Source organism: Oryctolagus cuniculus, chromosome 13 (assembly GCF_051225735.1).
Source record: "Oryctolagus cuniculus isolate XC-2025 breed Fujian yellow rabbit chromosome 13, ASM5122573v1, whole genome shotgun sequence".
Classification (NCBI taxonomy): Eukaryota; Metazoa; Chordata; class Mammalia; order Lagomorpha; family Leporidae; genus Oryctolagus; species Oryctolagus cuniculus.
In genome coordinates this window covers 17,492,639-17,507,453 of record NC_142879.1, presented here as the reverse complement: position 1 = coordinate 17,507,453, position 14,815 = coordinate 17,492,639, and the positions used below count along the sequence as shown (strand labels likewise).

The 14,815-nt window shown below is 58.8% G+C and overlaps 1 protein-coding gene and 1 pseudogene across 1 annotated transcript in view; both read right to left on the bottom strand.

Annotated features, from left to right (window-relative positions):
* The window catches only part of NAV1 (neuron navigator 1), a 231,260-nt gene extending 217,048 nt beyond the window's left edge, over nt 1-14,212 (bottom strand). The window contains exon 1 of the mRNA XM_051820452.3: nt 13,985-14,212. The gene's annotated coding sequence lies outside the window, so the exon portion shown is untranslated. The remainder of the gene's footprint in view (nt 1-13,984) is intronic.
* LOC127483641 (U2 spliceosomal RNA) lies at nt 12,486-12,635 on the bottom strand (annotated as a pseudogene).
* Nucleotides 14,213-14,815: the final 603 nt, after the last annotated feature.

The following is a 14,815-nucleotide window of genomic DNA, read 5'->3' as shown; positions in this document are numbered from 1 at the left end:
AGCAGGACTGGGGCAAGAGAGCCGGGGGCACCTCTCGCCCTCCTCCCAGCCTGAGTCACATCTGCTCTTCCAGGTTCCATGCTGGGCGCTGGGCTCCCACGTGGTGAACAGAGCCCGGCCACATGCACTGACCTCCTGGGAAAGCCCGGCTCCAGACAGGTGATCAGCGGTGTGCTTAAGTCGCCCGCAACCCACAGCAGAGTGCCTGGTTCAAGTCCCAGCTCCGCTCCCAATTCCGGCTCCCTGCCAACGCGCACTTGGGGAGACAGCAGAGGATGGCTCAAGTCCTTGGGGTCAACTGCCACCCATGTGGGAGACCCAGATGCAATTCCTGGCTCCTGGCTTCAGTCGGGCCCAGCCCTAGCTGTTGCGGACATTTCAGGAGTGAACCAGTGGATGGAGGATCTCTCTCTTTCAGATACATAAAAAAGACACTGATTTTTTTTTTTTTTTTTCCAAAAGTAAGAAGCTCTGTTTGTCCATTGCCTCCTTGCTCGGCTCTCCGTGTCCTCCCACCACCTACAGGCCCACGTCCTGCACTCGTCCGCGTGTCTCCCGGGCCACCCCAACCCGTCTATCCACGGCAGTCAGCTCAGGGCAGGCCAGAGGATGACACCTCCCTACCATCCATGTAAACACCTGGCTCTAGGAGGCAGGGGCTCCAGTCCACAAAGGAAAGAGGAGGTACTATGGCCTCATACAGGAAGTCGCACGCAGACTGGGCACAAACAGGGGACCCCGGGAAGCCCCCCAAGAGCCCACGGAGGACCCAGCCACTCATGTTCACGCTCCAAGCTGGCGGGCACTCTACGGATGCTGGACAGATGTGAACCCCGCACGACACAGTGGGGACAAGAAGGCATAAGGGCCCCATCGGGGATGAGTCTCAAAACCAGACGTCGGGCTAAGAAGCCGGACGCGGCCGGCTCACTAGGCTAATCCTCCGCCTAGCGGCGCCGGCACACCGGGTTCTAGTCCCGGTTGGGGCGCCGGATTCTGTCCCGGTTGCCCCTCTTCCAGGCCAGCTCTCTGCTGTGGCCAGGGAGTGCAGTGGAGGATGGCCCAGGTGCTTGGGCCCTGCACCCCATGGGAGACCAGGAAAAGCACCTGGCTCCTGGCTCCTGCCATCGGATCAGCGCGGTGCGCCGGCTGCAGCGCGCCGGCCGCGGCGGCCATTGGAGGGTGAACCAACGGCAAAGGAAGACCTTTCTCTCTGTCTCTCTCACTCACTGTCCACTCTGCCTGTCAAAAAAAAAAAAAAAAAAAAAAAAAAAGCCGGACGCAAACTAGAACATTCCACATGACTCCACTTACACCAAGTTCAAGAACACACAGCACAAATCAGTGGTGACGTAAATCGGAGCTGTGAGACAGCGGTGGACAGGAGGCATTGTGGGAGGGAGGGTACTGGGGCCGATGGGAACGTTCTAGACCTGCACTGGGGCGTGGCTTCCACGGGTACCTTCATCGGTCAGCAACGCGTCCAGCTGGGTGCTTAAGTGGGCGCGTTTCGCCGTCACTCACAACAAAAGCAAGGGGCGCCCCTCTCTGTGTTGGAGCAAGTGCCCCCTCCCCCAGCCCGGCCTGGGGGTGCTACGAAGGTGCGCAGGCCCTCGGTACTCTCTCCCGCTGAGCTCTCAGACCTGAAATCTTGCTGCCGCTCTGCCCAGGGCCCTGGCTGCGCTGAGCAGAGAGGCAGGTGGAAGCAGGCAGGGCAGAGCGCCCTGGCCCGCGGCCCGCGGGGCACAGGCTTTCTCTGGCCTCAGAGGCACCCAGGTGGAACTCCCCCAGATGTCCCATTGCCATGGAGACGCCCCCAGGCCTTGAGCTCCTCCTCTCCATCTCCTACCTTCCCAGGCACATCTGCGCCTCCCGCTCCGGAGCTGGTGCTATTTATAATGGCCTGGAAACAGCCCGGGCCAGATAATCGGCAGCCGTTGCCAAACACAAGCCCAGGCCTCTCTGCCCCCAAGGCCTGCCATCGAGCCCAGCGGCCACGGAGGAACCACCGATCCGGGCCACACCACGGGCCCGCCCTGCTACCCCTTCCGTCTGCCCCTCAGACAAGGAAGCGCCCCCGTCCGGTCATCAGCAGCCTCTGGGCACACAAGTCCAGCCGGAAGCCTGGTCTGCGGGGCCTCCCTCACTGTGCTGGCTTTGCCGCTCTCACAAAGACGCCTGCAGACCCCGCGCTCACGCACGGGCGGGGAGCAGCGAGCCAGGGGCGTCCAGAGCAGGACACAAAGGTGACAGCATCAGCTTCCCCCAGGGCGGGGCCTAACACCTCCTAGGACCTAGAGCCGCGGGGGGGGGGGGCAGGCACTGCTGTTGTCCCCACTTTACAGACGAGGACACTGAAGCTCGGGACCCCAGGCCAGGCTGACCCGAAAGCCCATGCGTGTTCCGCCAAAGCACCCACCTCCCAGGCCCAGCATCAGGGTGAGGCTGAGGAAGCGCGGAGGTGGCCCGGAAGCAAACAGAGAAGTTCGGGGCCTGCGGTGGGCAGGACACAGGGCAAGGACATCGGTCCTGCCTGCCCCTCAGGTGCCTCAGCCTCCAGGCGGTGGTCCGCAAATGACTGTTGAGACCCTACCACGTGCCAGCGCCCAGGGAGGCCACTTCCGCATCCCAGGCCAGCTGGGGGCAGCCTCTCCCAGGCCCTGGCAACCCACCAGCTCCCACCAGGCATGTGGGCCCAGCCCTGCCGCCCCAGACACTAGCTGGCTTTGTCTGCAACTCCATGTGGCTGTGGCAGCACCGATCCCACCCTGTGGTCGCTTTCTGGGGCTCCTTGGTGGCCTCTGACTTCTCCCTGGCCACGGCCAGCCGGAGGAAGCGGGCAGATGACTCGGTGGGGGCGACGGGGCGGCTTTGTGAGACGCGGAGCGAGGAGGGCGGTAATGAGTGGCAGGCAGACGGGGGTTTCACAGATGTGGAACTGGGCGGGGCCGCTTGATTAAGTCCAGACCCACTTTAAAAAGCAAATGGGCTGCAATGGGCTGCCAACCTAAATCAGGCCCAAGTTCATGAGCACAAGGTTTATTTGCAACTATGATGAGACAATGAGAAGCAGAACTCAAAACACAACACTTATATGCTGTTTTCTTTGACTAACTGGCTACCAAAGACAGGGATGGGGGCGTGTTTGGCGCCCCGGTTAAGACGCTGCTTGGAGCACCCGTGTCCTGTGTCATAAGGCCTGAGTTCCAGTCCTAGCTCCTCTGCTTCCAATCCAGCTCCCTGCAAATGCACACCCTGGGAGGCAGCAAATGATGGCTCAAGCACTTGGGTCCCTGTCACCCTCGTAAAAGACCCAGATTAAAATCTGAGCTCCTGGCTCCTGGCTCCAACCTGGCCCAGCAGACAGAAAATCTTTCTCTCCTCCACCACCTCCCTCTCTTTCAAATAAATAAATCTTTTTTTTTTTTTTTTTTTTTTTTTTTTTTTTTTTTGACAGGCAGAGTGGACAGTGAGAGAGAGACAGGGAGAAAGGTCTTCCTTTGCCGTTGGTTCACCCTCCAATGGCCGCCGCGGCCGGTGTGTTGCGGCCGGCGCACCGCGCTGATCCCATGGCAGGAGCCAGGTGCTTCTCCTGGTCTCCCATGGGGTGCAGGGCCCAAGCACTTGGGCCATCCTCCACTGCACTCCCGGGCCACAGCAGAGAGCTGGCCTGGAAGAGGGGCAACCGGGACAGAATCCGGTGCCCCGACCGGGACTAGAACCCCGTGTGCCGGCGCCGCTAGGCGGAGGATTAGCCTAGTGAGCCGCGGCGCTGGCCGAGAAACATACATCTTAAGGGCCTGTCACAATAGCAAAATAAAAACACCACGATGTCTGCATTTTGGGAACAGACACAGATCTGGAGTCCCCTGGGTCACCACGGACACTGCCCAGCTCTGCTACACGTGGCCCTCAACCAGGTCCCCTGCCTGATTCCCTGAAGTTCTGTGGCTTTGGGCAGGCTACACAGCCCCTCTGAGTCCTGTCTCACCATCAGTAGAAAGCGCAGTGCTAGTCCTGCCCATCTCGTAGGGGACCTTGAACGAGACATCGGGTATAAAGTCCCCATCACTGAGGCTCAACACTAGGCCAGAAGAACTTCTGCACTAAAGGCCTGGGGAAGGGCCATGATAGGAGGGTGTGGATGTCAGTCAAGCTTAGCTCCGCCCATAGGACCAGCCTGTAAGTCCTAGAGCTGTGTGGGTCTCCCCAAGGGCCACACCTGCAGTTAACAACCACCCGACCTGTTCCCAGGCACAGGCCCAGGGCCAAGGAGTTTCTCAGAGGCCGATGGGAGAAACTGTGATGGGTTCCAAGACACAAAAATAGAACCACAGAACTGAAACTAACCAAGACTAATTGAACATCTGTAAAATGTTGAGCCTTGTGTCAACTGCATCCATCGTTAAGTGAATGTGCAGAAAAATGCTCTATCTGAAAAAACTGAGGGGGGCTGGCACTGTGGCACAGTGGGTTAAAGCCCCAGCCTTGAAGCACCGGCATCCCATATGGGTGCTGGTTCTAGTCCTGGCTGCTCCTCTTCCGACCCAGCTCTCTGCTATGGCCTGGGAAAGCAACCGAAGATGACCTGAGTGCTTGGGCCCCTGTACCTGCTCGGGAGACCCAAGCAGAAGGAGCTCCAGGCTCCTGGCTTCGGATCAGCGCAGCTCTGGCTGTTGCAGTCATCTGGGAACTGAACGAGCAGAGGGAAGACCTCTCTCTCTCTGCCTCTGCCTCTCTGTAACTCTGCCTTTCAAATAAATAAATAAATCTTAAAAAAAAAAAAAAAATCCTGGCAGGTGTTGCGGCTCACTTGGCTAATCCTCCGCCTGCGGCGCCAGCACCCTGTGTTCTAGTCCTGGTTGGGGCGCCGGATTCTGTCCCGGTTGCTCCTCTTCCAGTCCAGCTCTCTGCTGTGGCCCAGGAAGGCAGTGGAGGATGGCCCAGGTACTTGGGTCCTACACCCGCATGGGAGACCAGGAGGAAGCACCTGGCTCCGGGCTTCGGATAGGCGCAGCGTGCCAGCCGTAGCGGCCATTTGGGGGATGAACCAACGGAAGGAAGACCTTTCTCTCTGTCTCTCTCTCTCACTGTCTAACTCTGCCTGTTTAAAAAAAAAAAAATCCTGTAAACACTTTTGCAACAAAACAAGAACCCTCCATGTGGGGTAAGGGGTGTGGGTGCAGCCCCCGGGCAATGCTGGGTCCCAGGACCTCCAAGGTTAGGATCCTGGGGGCCCCCCAGACCCCAGCACTGCAGGGAGTCCCCCAGGGCCAGGCCTTTCCGCTCCCCTCTCGGTATTTAGAAGCCAGGCCAGGGAATTCAAAGCCTGCCTCTCACCACTCGCACGGGTGGTCCCCATCAGCTCACACACAAGGCCTTGGAACAACAAGCAAGGACTTCCTGCCCCACCTCTGCCAGCCCCATCCTACTGTCCACGCTGTTTCCTGGTTTTGGTTCTCTCGTTGGTTACCTACATCATCTCCAGACAGCACACCGACGGCCCTGCTGCTGGTTTCGCCACCAGAGACTCTACAGGGCACTCACTAGCAAACAAAACAGCCGGGGACGGATCACGTACGCTCAGCTCCGCTCTCGTCCTCCTCTGCTTCCCAGTACAAGATCCGAGTTCCTTTAACTGGCTACTTCAGCTTTTTTAAAAGAAAGATTTATTTATTTGAAAGGCAAAGTTACAGAAAAAGAGAAAGAGAGAGAGAAAGAGAGAAATCTTTCATCCACTGGTTCCCTCCCCAGACGGCTGGGCCAAACCAAAGCCAGGAGCCAGGAACTCCATCTGGGTCTCCCACATGGGTGCAGGGGCCCAAATACTTGGCTCATCTGCTGTTGCCTTCCCAAGTGAATTGGCAGGGAGCTGGATCGGAAGGTCATCGGCAGCAGCTTAACCCACTGTGCCACAGCACGGGTCCCCATACCTTTCATTTTTTTTTTTTAAAGATTTATTTATTATTTGAAAGTCAGAGTTACACAGAGAGAGTAGAGGCAGAGAAAGAGAGGTCTTCCATCTGATGGTTCAGTCCCCAATTGGCCACAACGGTCTCCTCCAGGTCTCCCACGTGGGTGCAGGGGCCCAAGCACTTGGGCCATCTTCTACTGCTTTCCCAGGCCATAGCAGAGAGCTGGATCACAAGTGGAACAGCCGGGTCTCGAACTGGCGCCCGTATGAGATGCCGGCACTTCAGGCCAGGGCATTAACCCACTGCGTCACAGCGCCGGCCCCATATACCTTTCATCTTTAAATTTGCTTTCTTGTCAAATGTGGTGAGGGAGCTGGGAGCCCTCCCCTCCCCTCCCCTTTCCTCCCCTCCCCTCCCCCCCCCCCCCCAGCCTGCTGCAACTCAGGGGACTTGGTTTTGCTCCGGAAATGTCGCTTCCTCGAGCTGGCCGCCTTAGGTATTATTTAATCCCAGCCTCCAGTGGTCTCAGCTCCACTTCCGCATTTGTAAAATGGGGACAGCACAGTGTGTCCTGACACCCAGTCTGACCTGGTGGGGGGAGAGGAACATGGACGACATGAACTTTACAACTCCAGTAGCTCCGTCCACCTCTAACCAGCACGGGACACACAGCCTTGAACTCCTACACTGGCTCCCACCACGGGGCAAGGTCTCACCAGGAAAACGGTCACTGCGAAGTCCCAGGGATGAGAGGAAAGGGCGCAGAACAAAGTGCTTCCCCCACAAGGCACCACTGTCCCAGTGACAGGGACCCCCGCCTTGTTCCCCCGCCCCCCAGCCAGGAGAGAGAAACTCTGCTCAGGCCCCCGCAGCGGGCTGCACTCTCGAAGGCATCTGGGGAACCAACGGGAGGTCTACAGGGGCCCACACGCTGGATAATCCCGTTAAATCCAGGCTGACTGCGTGAGATCAGGAGGTGCGGCTGTGGCAGAGAAGGCTCTGGGGCTCAGGAAACACGCCGGAGGCCTGGGGTCAAGTGTCGCAGTGTCAACAGACTGCAACTGGCTCAGAGATGCTCATACGTATACACGCAGGTGCACACAAGCCGTGTGTGTGTGTGTGTGTGTGTGTGTGTGTCTCAGGCACTCAAGCGCTGGTTCCAAAGCCAAGGGGAGGGCGCGGAGGCGGACCCGGTGGAAGTGCCCAGAGGAGAGCCGGGCAGGCAGCTGCGGAGCCTGGGTCCCGCCGCAGCTCCTCCATCAGCTGTCTCCTCGCCGTTGGAGGGAGGGCAGGAGGGGAACAGTTGGCATCTTGGCACCGCCTGGAACCAGGAGACTCCTTCCCAGTCAACTCAATTATCCGCACCACTGAGCTGGGAAAAGCACAGACAACTGACTGGGGCATGACGGGGAGGACCTGGTCGGTGCCCTACTTGCCAGCTCCCAGAAAACGAGACGAGAACGAAACGAAACAACTCGACAACTGACACAAAGCAAAAGGGCGGACGTGCCTTCCTCGACGCCTTCACTGAGCCCTCCCCGGTCGGCCCCGTTCCTGGGGCCAATCCACAAACGGGAGGAAAGATCCAACCGACACGGGACGGTCTTCATGGGGATGGCCGGTGCTTTCTGAACACACCACGCTCAGATGCGGACCAAGCCCCCGCATCCTGAGGACGATAAGCGTGAAGGCGGAGGGGGAGGAGGCCCCTTGGCTGTGGGTGTCCCAGGGACCGGGTCAGGTGTTGCGTGGTCTCACAGAATCACGCAGTCACTCTTAGACTGCATCTCCCAAACTTGCCAGATCCCAGTGCGGGTGTGTGTGTGTGTGTGTGTGTGTGTGTGTGCGTGACTGCGCATGCGCACACAGAGGGACCGTGAGAGAGCTCCATGCACTGGTTCACTCCCCAAATGCCTGCAACAGCTGGGGCTGTGATGGCGACAGACAGGAGCTGGGAACCGGACCCGGGTCTCCCAAGTGGGCAGCAGGAACTCAGTCACTTGAGCCATGACCGCTGCCTCCCAGCGCTTGCATTCGCAGGAAGCTGGGGTCAGGAGCAGGACCTGGGATCAAACCCAGGAACTCTGCCGAGGGATATGAGGCAAAGGCCCAGCACAGTCAGCCATTTACAAGGCCCTTCTGCTGGGGAAGAGGCTGAGACTCTAAGCGGCTCCCTGGCCCACCTGCGGTCCCCCAGCAATGGCGCCAACAGAGAGTATGCCCTTGCACCTGTCAGTTTTTGCTGAGTGATCATCACGTGCCAAGGACCCCACAGGCAGACAAGATTTGAACCTTGACCCCAAGTCCGACTCTGTGACTCAGACCCTTGCTCTTTCATCACACACCTTGCTGGGAAATGGGACGTGTGCAGTGGAGACCTGCAGGAACCAGGGCTGTTGAGCCCAGAGAGGCTGGGACAGGCCCAGCATGTGGCTGCTTCCAAATACCAAAGGGCTGGCACTGTACCGGCAAGTGTGCTTACTCTGAATCCCCCCTCTTGCTTTATTTGGGGGTGCATTTTGGTGACACCACTGGCCTTTCGGTATGGAGCACATCCATAACAGATGCACTCAAGCAGCGCCAGTCCAGTACAGAGTGGGAAGATTTCAGCACGTGCTGTCCGGGGCTGGGCACAGCAGCAGAGGCGTCCAAGCAGAATGACCCCCAGCGGGGATGCTGCAGCGGGGGAAGCGGAGGGGGCCTGATGCCTCTAGTGGGGGTGGGGGAAGCCACATGACACCAAGGTTCTTTGTGACTTCCAAAGTGTAATTCTGGGGAAGTTGGCATTCATCTACTTACCAATGGATTTGAAAAACAGGGGAGGCATGAAAAGTGGGTCAGCGCGGCTGACCAGATGGGGAGGGCGCTGCGTCACTGCGAGCTGGGAGCTGAGGGTTCCAGGGATAAATCAGCTCAGCCACGGAGCTGTCCTCTGGCAGTGTGGCACAGTCACCTGGGGAGCTGGCACAGGACAGACGCTGGGGTGGCATTCCAAAGAAGGGAGGTGCTGCTTTGGGAACGCACCAAATGCACCCCACCGATAGTGGGGTCACCATCGGTCCTTTTTTCCCCCTTTTTTGAAAGGCAGAATGACAGAGAGATAGACACAGACAGACAGACAGAGTCTCCCCCATCCACTGGTTCACTCCCCAAATGCCTGCAATAGCCTGAGCTGGGCCAGGCGCCAGGGTCTCCATCTGGGTCTCCCACGTGGGTGACAGGGACCCAAGTCCTTGAGCCATCTCCTGCTGCCTCCCAGGTGAGTCTCCATCCCAGCCACTCCAAAATAGCGTGCGTTCCAAGAGGCAGCTTAACCCACAGAGCCGCAATACCGCCTCTGGGCAATCAGTCCCTCCCAGAAGCTCCCCAGAACGGAGGACCACAGAGCCAGAGGAAATGAAGGGCAGGCTGACTGGCGTCCACGCCCCCTGGGCCTCGCGCAGACCAGCAGCTGGTCCAGTTCATCTCTCCATGGAGGGCCTGTCCAGGGCAGATCCCCTGCGGGATACTGTTGGGAAGACAGGAGAAGGAGGCCCGTTAACCCTCTAAGGCCTGAAACCCTGACTTTTCATTAGAAAGTGTTCCCAGGTTCACAGAGACAGAAGCACGGTGCTGCCAGGTGCAGGGCGTGGGGAGTTCCTCTCTAAGAGGTACAGAGTTTTGACTACACCGAAGTGCACACTGAAGGAAGTCAGAATGGCAGACTTCATGTTACATACATTTTAGCATAAACAATTTAATGTACAGTAACTATAAAGAAAAAGATACTCAACTGTAGAACACTAGCACTGTCTCCACTTTTCTTGTCTTTTGCAATTTAAATAAAATGAAACTTTGCAAGTAAAAGTGCAAAAAAAAAAAAAACATTCAGAAGGATTCCCCCCGCCCCAGGAATTCAAGAAAGATAGTCAATGCCAGGGTCCACGGTCACAGAACACAGGGAGCGGCAGGATCGGCTCACGTGACAGGAGAAAACAGACTCCAGCACCTTTCGTACCACAAACACTCAGGAGGCTAGAAGTGGGAAGGAGCTTCCCCAACGTGATAAAGGGCACTTAGGAGAAACCCCAGGGCCAGCATCACCCTCAGCAGGAGACAGGGAAAGCCAGCCCCTAAGAAGTGGGGAACGAAAAGGCTGCCTGCTCTTCCCTGCTGTTTTTTTTTTTTTTTTAAAGATTTATTCATTTGAAAGGCAGAGTTAGAGAAAGAGAGAAACAGAGAGAGATCTTCCATCCGCTGGTTCACTCCCCAAAATGGCCACAAGGGCCGGGGCTGGGCCGATCTGGAGCCAGGAGTCAGTAGCCTCTTCTAGGTCTCCACGTGGGTGCAGGGGCCAAAGCACTTGGGCCACCTTCTGCCGCTTTCACAGGCGCATTAGCAGGGAGCTGGATTGGAGCAACCAGGACTCACATGGGATACCAGCGCGGCTGATGGCGGCTCCATCCACTACACCACAGCACCAGCTTCCCCACTGCTCCACTGCTACTCAACAATGCATGGGAATATTTAGCCAGGGCAATCTAGCCAGGAAAAAAAAAAAAAAAAAAAAAAAACAAGAAAGAAAGAAAGAAAGAAAAGGAGACAGGGCCAGGCAGCATTGTGGCACAGCAGGTTAAGCTGCCACTTGCGATGCCAGTGTCCCGTAACTGCAGCACCAGTTCAAGCCCCAGCTGCTCTGATCCAGCTCCCTGCTAGTGTACCTGGGAAAGCAGTGTGCTTGGTTCCCTTCCATGCACCTAGGAGACCCATATGGAGTTCCTGGCTCCTGGCTTCAGCCTGGCCCAACCCCAGCAGTTGCAACCATTTGGGGATTGACCGGCAAATGGAAAATCAATCAATCGATTGATCAATCAATCTATCTCTCCCTCTTTCTCTGGAACTCTTCCTTTCAGTGAAATAAAGAAATCTTTTCTAAAAAGGCATCCAAATTGGAAAGGAAGAATTCAACCATCTCTACGCACAGCTGACATGATCCTCGCTATAGAAAATGTCGAATAATCCATACGCAAAAAGGTTACTAGAGCAAACAGGCAAATTCAGCAAAGAGGCAGGGTAAAGATGAGCACACAGAAATCAGAGGGGTTTGTCCACACCAGCGGGGGGCGATCCGGAGAGGAAATTCAGGAGAGATCCTACGTACACAGGCGCTCAGCATCTGAGGTCGGCCATCAGGACCGCCTGAGCCCCCTGAAGTGGAAACATCTTGTTATTAACGGTCCTTGCTGGCATCGTGCCTTTCATTTTTCATGCATATGAGTGCATCTCATATTAAAATTAAGTAGAGCAAATAGATTTGATGTGGATGGCAGTGTGGCCAGCACAGGACCTGCGTAAGCATCTGAACCGTGTCCACAGCCGGTCAGAGCAGCCCAGGGCCAGCCCTCCTGCCTCCTTTCACGTCTCAAAGAGTCACAGGAAGCTGGGAAACAAAATCCCAGGCCCCTCGGAGGAAATCAGGCCTGAGTCAGCCTCCGAGGGGGCAGCGCGCACGGCTCAGGCCCAGGAAGCTGTTTACCGAGAACGCTGGTTTTCACTTGCGAGCTCGGTGGGGATTTTTGTTTTTAAGTCGAAGAAGGAATGAAAAGTGTTTTTAATTATCCCGTGTGTGTACGTGACGAGGGGCCAAGGATTGCCACATTCCTCAGCTCCCGAGAGTGTCCATAGTGGGAAGCTGGTGCCATCCCACATCACGGGGAGGCTCTCCGGACCTCGGGCTGGGTTTCTGTTCCTCTTTCTTGCAAACAGCTGAGTAACATCTGCTGAGATACGGACAGAAACACGAGGGAGAGGGCCACTCTGAGGACAAGGAGGCCCTGTGCTGGGACCGGGAGGGAGGCCTGTGTCCTCGGCTGGCCTTCAGCCCATCCCTTCCCTCCAGCGAGCTCCGATTCAGGTCTGTAGAGGGGAGGGGGCTGGCCAGGGGGTTGGGAGGGACTTTTACATGCGAGTCCTTCCTAAAGGCCAAGCCCTTTAAGAACTCAAAGGAACTTTATAAAAAGGAGGAAGTGGCATTGATCAAAATGGGAAGATGAAAAGAGAGTCACATTTGAACAGACAGACAGACGGGGGCTTTCTCTATTTCTTCTCTACCAGCCCGACTTCGGTTTGCAGCAGCGGCTTGCAGGAACTCAGGAGGGGCCCCATTGGGCCTCGCCGTCAGATCCAGAACAGGTCCAAACGCTAACACCAGCTCAAGTCCCAAGCTGCGGGGTGAACAGGGGAGCAGGTGCAGGAGACAAATCCCATAGTTCTCACAGACCCGATCAATCGGGCATCTGAGTTAGACCGGAGGCCTCTGTGTGAGACTTGGAAGTTTTTCCAATTTTATTTTATTTTATTTATTTATTTTTTTACAGGCAGAGTCAGACAGTGAGAGAAAGAGAGAGACAGACCAAGAGAAAGGTCTTCCTTCCGTTGGTTCACCCCCCAAATGGCTGCTATGGCTGGTGCACTGCACCAATCCGAAGCCAGGAGCCAGGTGCTTCCTCCTGGTCTCCCATGCGGTGCAGGGCCCAAGCACTTCCCGGGCCGCAGCAGAGAGCTGGACTGGAAGAGGAGCAACCAGGACAGAATCCGGCGCCCCAACCGGGACTAGAACCAGGGGTGGCGGCGCCACAGGCGGAGGATTAGCCTAGTGAGCCGCGGCACCGGCCTCCAATTTTATTAAACTGATAAGAACAGATACTACACTTGATCTTAGCCAAAAGGCTGAGAAGCAATATCCTCCAATTTTATTAACTTGGCAAAACATTTCAAAAGTTCCTACTTAGTGCTGCCCCCATTCCACAGAAGTGAAGACCGGGGCAGAGAGGTTAGGAACCTGGTCATCTACCTGTCAGCCACACAGGCAGAGACCTGACTGGGAACTTGCCCTGGAAAGCCAGGACGCAGGCTCCTACCAAGAAACTCACCGTGACAGCTCTCCCCCACCCCCTTCCCAGGCTAAACCCGGCAGGGCCAACCAAACTTCAAAGCAGTAATAAAACTTCCTAAGAGTCACCTGTACCACCCGGCAGAAGGGAGCCCAGGTCTCCCGCGAGGCAGCCCCGCCCACCTGGGCAGGCGTTTTTGGTGCCCAGTGCTCCTGCCTCTCTGTAGGTGGCAGGAAAAGCCCCCCAGACGGAAACCCCGGGAAGCCCCTGCTTTCGCGGAGCGAACTGCGGCCGCCGGCTTCTCCGCGTAGAATTTGAACGAGCCAATGGTGTCCCAACCCTGGAGACAGGAAGCCAGATAAACAGCACGCTATCAAGGGGGGATCCAGCGCCCCCCTTAAGCCGGCGCCAGCTGCGCCCTGTGACTGTCCTAACAAAGTCCCATTGACTCACCAGCTGATTCTCCGGCCCTGGGCGGCGGCAGACAAGGAGCCCTCTCTGCTGGGCGGATGTCAGCCCCGCACGCGGCCCCTAGCCACCCACCTCTCACGCCCTCCCCGGTTCCTGCCCCCTTCTCCGCGGACTTGCTGATCCTTCACGCTACGACGCATGAACTCTAAGGATGACAAGGGGCCCCGAAGGGTCCGCGCCCCCCGCGCCCCCAGGTGAGCGCTCCCTCTCCTCCGGGAGCGCTCGCTCCGCTCCCAGGCGCACCCGCACCCGGCGGGCGCCCCGGCGCGCAGCCTGGGAGAGCCCGGCGGCAGGGCGCTCTCAGCGCATCCCGGGGGCTCAGGGACAGTTTCTGAAGCGGCCGGGCAAGGTCCTGTGCCCTAGCCATTCCGCTCGCTCCTGCTGGGATGGGAAAAAAGTTGCTTTACGGAGAGGGGGCGACGTGGACGGGACGCGCGCGGTAAGTGTAACGACGCAGCACCTGGTGCCCGGGTCACGGGATCCCGACACGGACATTTCACAGTGAAACTGAGTCTCGGGGCTGGCGTCAGGGGCCCCGAGAGAGTGGGCTCCGGCATCAGGAATGCAGTCGGCGGGGACGCCGAGGCAGACACCTTCCCGGCCAGCCGCCGGCCCCCGCGCCGGGATTCCGCCCCAAGCCTGAGCCCAAGCCCGGCCACCTCCCCGGCGGCTTGGCCCCCGCGCCGCAGACCCTCCGCTCCGCGACCGCCCGCGCGGGTCACTCACCGGCGCGCCTGCCCTCCCGGGCTCCGGGTCCGCGTCCCCGCCGCCGCCGCGCGTCCTGGCGCATCCCGGGAGCGGAGCGGCGCGGCGCGGGGCCGGGCGCGCTCTGCCCGCCGGCGCAAAGTTTCGCGGGGCTGTCGGGTGCGCTCGGCCGCTCGGCGTGAGCCTCAGCGTCCGCCGCGCGCTCCGGGTTCCCGCCTCTCGCTCGGGCCGCCGCCGGCCGCGGCCCCACAATGAGCAGGAGGCGGCGGCATCCCGAACAAAGTGCCGGCCCCGGGGCCGGCGGCCGGGGCGGAGCCTCGTGACCCGCTGCCCCAGGCACACGCCGCCTGCCTCGGCGGCCAGGGGCGGGGCGGCTGCGCTCGGCCGCGCTCCCTCCCCCGCGCGCTGCCCGCCGAGCGCGCACAGGGGCGGAGGCACGCGCCCCTTCCAGACTCTGTCATTGGAAAGCTATTCCCGTAACCCTTTCCTGCCTCCGCCCGGCGCCCCGCCCCGCCGACAGGCAGCGAGCGCTGCCGGCAGGAAGCCTTGGCACAATTGCGCCCTTCCTCTGCCGGGGACCCGCCACCGCCTCCAGGCCGGCCCCCTTCCTGCCTGCCCCGCGCACGTCGTCCGTGCGGAAAGCGGACCGAGGGAGCGGCCGACCTCGCTCTCGGCCCCACCCTGCGCTCTGGGCCCCTCTCGGAGCGGATTCGCCCCACGCTCCGGCCCCTGCCACTTCCAGGGCTGTGGGAGGGGGAGGTGGAAGCGGGGACAGGAAATGAGAAGTCAGCCCTCCACCGCGGGCGACCCCTGCGGGGCTGGCTGCGCACCGGGCCCCGCGTCCTGGCCTGG